Source organism: Psammomys obesus, unplaced genomic scaffold (assembly GCF_907164565.1).
Source record: "Psammomys obesus unplaced genomic scaffold, mPsaObe1.curated_primary_1811, whole genome shotgun sequence".
Taxonomy (NCBI): domain Eukaryota; kingdom Metazoa; phylum Chordata; class Mammalia; order Rodentia; family Muridae; genus Psammomys; species Psammomys obesus.
In genome coordinates, this window is record NW_026585689.1 from 23336942 (window position 1) to 23347884 (window position 10943).

Below are 10943 nucleotides of genomic sequence, written 5' to 3' on the forward strand. Positions count from 1 at the left end.
TGTGTGTGCCTTATGTCATTTGTGTTCCTCATGTTGTTTATGTAGTAACTTTAAAGGACTTTAGATAATATCAGATTCTGTGAACCTAGAGTTACAGATCTTCATGAGCTGCCAAGAGAGGGCTAAACATTGAACCCCAGTCTGCTGGAAGAGCAGCCAGTATCTTTAATTGCTGATTCATCTATCTAGCCCCTCCAACTATGTTAAGGGCCAAGATTTCCAAGTTGTTTTAGAATGTACCAAAACATAATTTCTAAATTTAAAAGTATAGGGTAAGTTTTTTAAAACACCTACTTTACTTAAGTTTCACTTTATTAAGTGTCTTAAACCCATCTACCTCCATTCCAGCACCACCCCCACAACCTTACTTAGGGGATTAGTACGGAAAAAGCCTGTAGACTTCTTTGAGCTACTTTCTGCTGATAAGGATGGATGTGATCTTTGGGTATTACCACACTCAATCATCAGTATGCCAGCAGTCCACTCAAGCACCAAAGCCAACACAAGTTGCATTAGCAGAATGATTCAGCAGAAGTGGGAACACTCTGCCCAAACAACACGGGTCCAGGGCTGAAATGGCAAAACTACGCCAAAGGAGCATGAGCAGGTCTCTCGAGTGTTTCTGTCTGCGAAGACAAGACAAGATCCTAGCCATTGTGCTGCTAAGCATAACAAAGCAAAGCACAGCAATGCAAACATATTCTCACTGTCTGTGGGCTTGTATTCATCTCTTCTCAGAGTCCACATGGTGATGTTTTCCAGCTCACAAAAAACACTCACCTCTCAGGAGATAGTTTTCAGCTGACAAACGTCACACGCCTTTTCAAAGGAGTTGTTTTCCGTGGGGCTGTTTTCTGCTGAGGTGTGTGTGTGTGGGGGGGTTGTCACTCCCTCATTGAACACTTGAGACCAAAACAAAACACATATGCACATGACACAAATGAGTTTCCAAAGAAACCAGAAACTTCCACTTCATAAACCTAGCGATGCACCTTGCACTGTCTAGCAACAAGTCTGAAGCACAACATTGGCTTCCTTGGGGTTTCTTGCTTAAATTCATAAACCAGTGATTCTCATATTTGTTGATTATAGTCCCTTTAATCACAGAACCTTTATTAATATCTAAGTATAAGCTTGTAAATAAAATAAATTATTACTTATATAACCACACATTAGTTGTTATAATATAAGTGAAAGGAAATGATTGAATGTATAAAATATCTCAGAGCTATTCCTTTATGTTATGGAAGAATATGCCTGGAACTGTGGAAACCATAATCATAAACAAATGTGTCTGTATAAGGAAACCATGACTTTGGAGTTGAGGATACTGGAATGATTTAAATATCCTTTGATGAAATCACACATCCACTGTATCTCTCCTCTTAATTGTTAGTGAAATATCAGTTACCTGTTGGTTTCTTTCTTATTTAGAGCTGAGATTCTGCTTTTAGAGCGGGAGATCATGAAGAAAATAAATGTGCATTTGGTTTTTCATAGAAATTGAAATCAAGTAAAAAATTATTAGTATTATTGATAAAATTTCTTTTAAAATGCAGTGGCAGGGAGCAGACAACTGAGAAATACTACCTCCAATATCCTTGAAAAGATTTTCTACATTCAGCAAAAAGAATCCATGAAAGTTTACATGTTTTACAAGTGTTTTACCACTACAACATTGTCTTACACTAGGAGACTTACACATGCCTGAGAGCAACCGGATGGTACACAATTCAACTTCTTTCAATAAATATATTTCCCAAAGGCTGAAGAAACTCCTTATCCAAACACCCACACACACACATAGAGTAGTTTCCCAGTGAAACAAGTTTCATTCTAGTCTTATTGTACATAGGAAAACTTCCCTCAGAACCCCAATCAACCAAAGACTGAGACTGGCCTCAGGTGTCTGGATGAAACCTAATAGGTCATCCATTGTCAGAAGGACTCTGAATCCTGCTGCAGCATCCCACAGACGTAGGGATGAATATATGAGGTAGCCATTCCATTGGACCTGAGATGGTCATGTGAGTGCAAATCATGCTGGCTTGCTATTCTTGTTATTTTCTCCAGACACCTCCTGTTTTGCTTGGTTAAGTTACCTGTTTTGCTTGGATATGTTTACTTGGAAAGTCCCTTGTGGTTTACCTATATAAGTGCTTTACTCTGTAATAAAGATGTCACCATGATCAGAGAACTGTCTTGGTGTCACTTCTTTGTGTTCTCTGTCTCTTTTAATCCCCAGACCCTTGTGCAGGCAGTTACTATTGATGGTCACTGGCAACTACAGGTGGTGCCGAAACCCCAGGATTGAACCTGACAACAAGGGACTTGCTGAGGAATGCTCTGTCTCAGGATGTCCATTGGGCCAAAAGGAAAGCACATACATTGGTGATCGCCCATCAGCGAGAGTTCAAGGTAAGGGCCAGACAGAGCAATATGGGACAGAGCAATAGCAGGGGAGCGTTTGTTGAAATGCTCAAACAGTTACTCAAAACACGAGGAGTTGGGTTTGAAAGTTGAACTCTTTAAGATCAAGTAGATGTTAATTGTCCCTGGTTTCCTGAAAGTGGGACTTTGAATACCGAGTGGGTAACCCCAGAATTGGCCTAAAGAACCTACCATTACCCACCTTCAGGCAACTGGACATTAGTTCTCAAACGCTTACTTAGAAAGCTGAGGAGGAAAATTCAGGAACTGTTAAACCTTTCATCATTAAAGGATTGCCTGTTAATTTATAGGGGAGAGAAACTTCCATATAAGGGACACACAGGGATTTTGAAATTTAAATACATTGTTTCTTAAATAAAACTGAGCAATAGCTTGTTAGCAGTGACCATCTTACAGCTATGCAACTTTGAAAAGTCCTGATTTGCAGGTCTCAGTCTCAGTGCTGGGGCTAAATGTAGTGATGCTCTCCTACTTCATTGTGCTTTGCATTTCCAGGCAGTTTTCCCGTGTTTGAGTAAAATGTTTATCAAGATGTAAACTTAATACCTTATGAAAAGGGTGAAATAAAAACTTCTGCAGTGGGACTTGGACTAACTTGAGGGACATTTTATATACTTTTAAAAATTATATTTTAATTGGGATGCCAGATTTCTAGCAACTTGTATCTTTAGTTTTCCAGATAATCTGGAAGTTAGCATTTGATAAATGATTTTTTAAGCAAATATAAACATTTTGTTAGTTCATAATTTATTAATGTGTTGTTACTGTAATTGAAAATGTTGTGGATACTTTTAAAATCAGTCTTTGTAGAAAGAACTGTAATAAGCAAAATTGTGTGAAGAGATTGTTGTCCCACAGACTAGACATATAAGCAAATAGTTAACATAATCTCCGTTGTAGTTTGGCTTCAGCACGTAATGTGCAGCATTGTACCTGTTCGAGAGCAGAACCGCTCACAGGCTTTCTGGTAGTCACCTTTGCTTTTGCAGCCTGAGGGACATGTTCCAGAGACCAGGGACCAAAGTTTATATGCCTTCTTCAGTCTTCCTATTTGAGTCTAAGGTACGGCAGCTGGACCAGGATGGAAGGGAGCATGGTGACTGTCCATGAGTGTGGAGGGGTAAGCTCGCCAGAGCCCAAGCGACAAGCCAGCCAAGCAAAAGAAGCATCCCTCCTGCCCGGCATGCTCCTTCCCTTGCCAATGGCCCTTCCCTTCCTCGGCCATCCCATGGAGAGAAAGAATCAGGACCCTTCTGAGGACTGTGCTTCCTGTGACAAGTGTATCCATGCCTAAGAGGTGACGATGTGAATAAAAGACAAATTGTATCACCTAGAGTGCTTCAAGTGTGCTGCCTGCCAGAAGCATTTCTGTGTGGGTGACAGATACCGTCTCATTAACTCTGACATAATGTGTAAACAGGACATCTACGAGTGGATTAAGATCAATAGAATGATCTGGGCCAGAGTCCCAGGCACCTTCAGGGATGTGTTCAGCGAAGACACTGTTTCAGTGAGGTCTTCATTCTTAGGCACCTTGAGAACCTGAGGGTGGATGAGGCATTTCTTAGGAAATTCTTGACTCACCCTGGGTACTAAGACATAGCATCCACATGACATAATGCAAAGGCTGAGACTTCAGTGACAACAGGACCAGCCCTTAGGAAGATAAATGGTCACAGACTATCTGTACTAGCTGACAAGTTTAGTGGAGGAAATATTTGGGAACCAGCATGCACTGTGCCATCATGGTAGGATAGGCAGTGTTGGGTTGATTGCTGTTTCTCATCAAAGCCTGGTCCCCAAAGAACTTTGAAAAAAGCTACTAATCTCAATTGGTCCAGCATTTTAGAATGTTCCAAACAGGACTTTTATTAAGCCTGAAATTTTTCAACATTCAAAGACTGGACCACAAATATTATTGCTTGCTTAATTACCCAGTTTTCTTTGGGCCCTACCTAACAGGATTTCTGCATGTCCAAAATGTCAGCTAGAAGAAATTCATGAGAACTACATCCAATTTCCTTAAATGGGGTTGGGTAGGTTTTTGGTTCTTTGTGGCTATGAATGCTTATTGTCATTGGGAGATGTTTATAATTATTAATGATCTTATTCAGAGTGAAACAAGGAATATACAGGGTTATCTTATAGAAATAAGAAAAAAAGGTAGATTATTGAATCTACTCAACTTAAGGTTTTGTTTGTTATTCTCAAATATGGTTAATTTTAACTCTGGTATAGGATTTTGCATATTGATGCCAAAATAAGTCTATTTTTGATACATTGGTATAAGCTTTAGCATATTGATACAAATTCAAAGTTACTTCCAATACTTTTAAACAGCTATTAAAAACGGGTTAGGGTATTAGATAATGCAAATTAATTGCTAGTTATTCAACTCATAGTTATGTCAGACACTAGTCTAGTTTATCACAGGAGTATACATCCTAAGTTTAACAGATATTATTTTGTGTACAGATTAATTATATAAAGATAGGTAATTTTCAAAAACTTCAGAGAACTACAGAACATGGCACTTAAAAGTGCCTTTATTATCTTAAAGATTCTTTGACAATGAGACAAGTCATCTCCTGGCAGTACCCCCTAACCCCCTGCCTACCTGAAAGAAGGTAATGAGCATCAAAGAACCTCCATATAGAAATGGCCTCAAATGTGGCAAACAAGCCACTCAGGTAAAGAAAATACCCTTGATTCACGACAGACAAATTCTTCTAAAAATGGACAAACTTAAATGCAGGACAAATCACTGCTGAACTCTGCCAAGACAGGGTAAGCAAGGCCTAAATAGTTCCTGTTTCACATATATGTCAGTCAAATATTCTGAGCCAGAAGGCTGAAGATGATGCTCCAACGTTACAGAGAGTTATGGATAACTGTTCAGACAGCACACTGTCTCTGTCAATTTTTATTTTTTGGAAGCTGCTAACATGCACTTCCTATTTACTCTAATAACTAATTTTATTCATTCTCAAGTCTCTGATGGGGTTGAAGACCAAATAGTCATAGTGCCACAATTAAACTTAAGTTGTTTAGAAGTTAAGAAATTTTTTTATATAGGTAATACCAATAAGGATAAAAGTTAATTTAGGTATAGAACTCTAAACTTGTCAAGATAGATAGAATAATCAGATACTGTCTCCTAAATTGCAAATACACATAGACTGGACATTTCACACATAGATTTTACCTAATAGTTTTCATAATCTCATAATTATTATTGTATTAAAAGAAAAGAAGCCTTATGAGTCTTTGGTCATAAATGAAAAAGGGGGAACTGAGGTAGGCATTCCATTGAACCTGCGATGGTCACGTGCATGAAAGTCATGCTGGCTTGCTATTCTTGTTGTTTTCAGCAGAAACCTCCTGTTTTGCTTGGTTAAGCCTCCTGTTTTGCTAGGTTAAGCCTTCTCTTTTGCTTAGTTAAGTTTCCTGTTTTGCATGGATATGTTTACTTGGAAAGTCCCTTGTAGTTTACTTATATAAGTGGTTTACTCTGTAATAAAGATGGCACCTTGATCAGAGCACTGTCTTGCTGTTACTTCCTTGTGTTCTCTGTCACTTTTAATTCCCAGACCCTTGTGCAGGCGGTTACTATTGGTGGTCATGAGAAATTACAAATGTAAATGTTCTGCCTCTTTGGGCTCCAGTTCAGACCCTTCATTCATTACTTTGTCAGAAATGGTCCCACAAGAATGACTTGAATCTGGCCTGAGGCTGTAAACCACTTCTTTGACTGAATGAGAGTATAGCTGTGTACTTCAATGAGATGAAGGTATTCCAAAATCCCCTTCAAAACAGAACACCAGTGGTTGTTAAATTATTCTATGTTGATGTGTCATGCTTTCTTCATAAAAGAACTTTTTTTTTCCTGTTTCTTTGTTACTGCACAGGGCACTTCCATACAACTGGTTGAATGCTGTCCAACTTTCATGCCTTTTAAGAGTATTCACAGAAAAACATATCAGTGCTGACAAAGGCTGTGAGAACTGCCTGTGGGAGGTGTCTGTGAGAAGTGAATTATGTGTGCATTAAAATTCTTTTTAATCGCGAGCTTTTCTTATTTTCTTTACCTTGATAAGTTTAAATATTCTTCCTATCTATTTACATCCAGATATTTGAATCTTTGTTCAAATTTCCCCATAAGATACTGAAAGTACTCTAACTTCTCCTATATCTGTCCTGAAGAATTTATTGATTCTCATTTATTTCTTATACCTAAGTCTCAGGTAAATATTTGCTTACCTAATTGTGTGGAACAAAAGTTCTTATGGTCATGAGTTGTTTGGATTGACCACTTGCTGGACAGAAGATGCCAAGTTCACTGAGGTGAATCTAAAATAACCCAAAGCAGAAAAGCCTGATTACTTTTCTAAATTTCTTTCTCTTAATTTTATAACTGATTCAATTTGGATAGCATAGATTTAGGTGAATGAACATCAATAGTTTTATTACATAAATAAGTTTCTATTAGTAGTGTTCATGCCTTTTGAAGATGACATTATTTATTTTAATTTTAGATATTTTTCTTTTCCAAGATATATTCCTAGAATATTTTAAACAAGTCACATAATTGAACTGGATAATTAATTCTGTTTGTGGAAGAAATAAGGGCATTTTCTATGTCCTGATGGCTAACTTACCATATTTGAAGCCATCTCCATATAGCAGTTCTTCTATGTTCACCATCATCTTTGAGGTAGTCTGGGTGCTGCCAGGAGTTGATCTGTCTTGTCAAATAATCCTTAAAATAATAAAATAACTTTAAATGCCTTATTCTGTAGGTCTCTGCAGTTTCTGAAGACATTATCCATTCATTTTTACATAATCTATATATAGAATCATTTCTCTTTGTTAAACCTAAAATATATATTCCTGTGATAAATATACTAGTGCCTCGCATGACCATGAATTGATCAACTAACAATTAACTTGCATTATTTAATTATCCTAGACAGTTTGTAATAGCAGATTTAAAAGCACTGAAAGTAAACATTGTATTTATAAATGAGTTGTATGTGTACAATACTTCATACCACAGTATATATATATATATGTGTGTGTGTGTGTGTGTGTGTGTGTGTAATAACTCTTGAATTCATATTATACCAAAATGCATACCAATGTATCAACATAACCATATTTAAAGATAAAAATATCACTAAATTGAAGAGTAGATACAATAATCTACCTTTTGTCTTATTATTCCTATAACATATTTCTATATTCTCCCTTCTTTTCAAATTATTTTTCTCCCTTTTTCCTTACCTAAGAAAGAAACATAGACAAAAAAATGAAAAAAGAGAATTCCTTGAGTCTAAGTTTTTATAACTTGTTTTTTTCTTTGATTAAGACCATTAATAAATTCTAACCATCCCTTAATGACAATAAACTTCCATAGCTCCCCACAAACAACCAAAAACCTATCCATTACTCTTTAAGGAAAATGGGACATTGTATTTTTACGTTGATTCCTGCTGATTTGGGATTGTAGGATACATTTTGGGGGCTCAGATAAAATTGGGAAAAACACATAAGCAAGCTACCAATAACATTTGTGATTCAGTCTCTAAATGGTGAAAAATTTTCAGGCATAACCTTTCACGTCTCAGGCAATTTCAGTGCTATTTCAATGTAGCAGGTTCAGCAATATAAGTTATCTGCCTGTTCTGCAGTTTGCAATCATATAGTTAAGAGCGATTTAATTTACCTGTATCTCTTTTACCTTGGTCTATTTTATTTTGACCTCTCTCAAAGAGAATATATAATATTACCATTATCATTGAACATGCAATCATTTTTATGTTGAAACCAAAACAAGATTGTATAGTGTCTAACTATCTTTCTCTGTCCTCTTGGGTACCTGTTACATATGGCTGAACCACCACCTGTCCCCTGCAAGAGCACCTTATATATAAAGGAATAAGCCAGTTGCCACAGGCAACAGAAAAGGCATTACTTTTTAATTAGACTTTATAAAAACGTCTTTCCATCATTAATGTCCAAGCACACCCTAGGAAACTTGTACCTAGGTATTGACATTTGTTTCGGCATCTTTGTCACACCCTTTCTTTCATATGGAAGGGGAGGTTTTTTTTCCTTATAGACAAACTTTATATAAATTATTTTCTACCTTTAGTGTTTAAGCATACTTTAGGCATCTTATACCTACATTTGTTTCTACATCTGTTGTGGTTATCTTTGCCCTGCCCCTTCTTTCATATTGAACAGGCAGTTTTGTCTTTACAGCCATTCTGTTTGGGGTCCTAACTTAGGCTGGTGTGTACTTTGCCAGCTGTATAGTCCTCTGTGTCTCTTCATGTCAGGTGTGACCCCAGTCAACAATTGAAATAGGTGACTAAAAGATTCTTTTACATGTGGTGCTCAACATCATGGGTAGGAAAATCCAACATTATTGAAGAAGAAACCCCACAAATGTTGCTGAAGAGAGGACTTCTAGCAGAAACATTGTAGAGGACAGTAGTCATCTGACAGAAAGCTGCAGAGGAGAAAATCACCTGGAATCATCTACAGAGAAAACTTCAGTCCTCTATGTTTGTCTTGATACCCAGGCAGAATTGGGAGTCCTCAGAGAAGAGGGAACCTTGAGACCAGAACATGGAATGACACAGGAGTCACTCAGACAGCAAATCATCATTGAATCACAATAAGCCACCCCAAAAGACAATTTTAATTATATGGGGCAACCTTGTTTGATTGAGTTGGTGCTGAGACCAAAGCAAACACAAGGACAAGGAATAAACCTAAGAGAGTTTTCAGCTGCTTAGGAGCCACCCTAGAGATGGATAACGATCTGGCCTGGGACAGTGACAATGACAGCAGCAGCTCTGTCTTGAAGTATGCTGGTGTCCCAAAGAAGTCAGTCCAGCCAGCACTGACTGTCAAAGCCAAGCACACAAGCTCAGCAATCACAACAACAACTACCACTCTAAAGCCGCAGCACCTGGAGCTTCAGCTATCTCGCTGGCTGGAGAAGAAGCCAGTGTCCCTGCACAAAGTCAGTGTCCTTTAGATACTGGGCAAGGCTGCCATTGTGTCTGAGGCACAGGACAGTCAGGTTACAAGGACCAAGAGTAAGTCCTAGCTGAGGCCAAGTTTGCCATTAAAAGGGCCAGTGGGAATAGCACCAGAGAGAGCCTTGGTGCCTGCCCAAATGGACCATGCAGGCACTGTGAGCATGTTCTGAAGACTGGGCTGAAGGATCTGCTAGCTGCACACAGGGTTGGGTGTAGCACGGATGGCAGGAAAGTAGGGTCCTTCTTACATCCTTCCAGCCTTTGCTCACCTGTCCTTCCTCTCAGCTCTAGATGACACAGGATTGGCTTTCTCTGGCATTCATGTGGGTTCCAGGCACTCCAGGACACAGGCAGTTTTCCTGGTCCTAGATGTTCCTTTGGCATGATCATGATCTTGCCTGCTCTGGGACTCTCTCTTCTTCCCTGCCCCTGTCCTCTGTGCACTAACTGTGGCCTTGGCAGATTCCCCTTTTCTACCTCTCCCCAAAGCAAGGAGCTTTGAGCCTTTCATGTACTCTACCCGAATAAGTGACATCTGCTGTCTGATGCCCTCTTGTCTTGCTGCCCCACCACTGAGCTGTCACCTGGAGGGATGCCTTTCATCCTGCCCTGTGACTTACTTCCCTCTTCTACCCTTCCCCCACCTGCTGTAGTGCCTCTCTCTCTCTGTCTTCACTCTTCATTTCTGTTTTCTACCTCTGTGGCAAGAACTGACCATCTGCTGTATTCTACCAGACCCCCTCTATCTCTGGCTTCAAGGGCCCCCTCATTAACAATGGTTTCTAACCTATAAAAACTGTTAGCTACCCTCCATTCCCAGACTCAAGGGACTCCCCCATACCCAGACCTGCAGCTGGGGCATCTCTGCTTCCTTGCCTTGGATTATTGTTTGGTGGATCTTATTCTTTGGTGGGCAACAGACACTGGGAAGGAGTGGAGTAGGGAGGAAAGATAACAACTATTTTAATATATTTTTGTGACCTGAAAACTGTTTTCTTCTCTCTCATTCAGTGGGAGCCACAGGTCTGTTCTTCAAACCAACAACACACTGTGCACTGATGAAAGGCTGGGCCCAAAGCACCAGGACCTGAGTTAAAAAGAATAATGGTGATAATTTTCTAGGTGAAGCCATCTTCTCTCCTAACAGCTGCAGTGGTCTCTCACTACAGCTTCCCCTGTCAATTTCACCATTCTGCTACTCTGCCTTTCAGTAGCATGTTTTTACTTGGATCTCATTCTGTAGTTCTAGATTACCAGGAATTCCATATATAGACCAGTCTGGCCTTGAACTCTCAAGAGACCAGCTTGCCTCTGCCTCCCAAGTACTGGGTTTAAAGGCTTTTGCCACCATACCCAGTTGGCTTTATGTTCTCTTTCTTTTTCTTTCTTTCTCTCTTTCTTTCTTTCTTTCTTTCTTTCTTTCTTTCTTTCTTTCTTTCT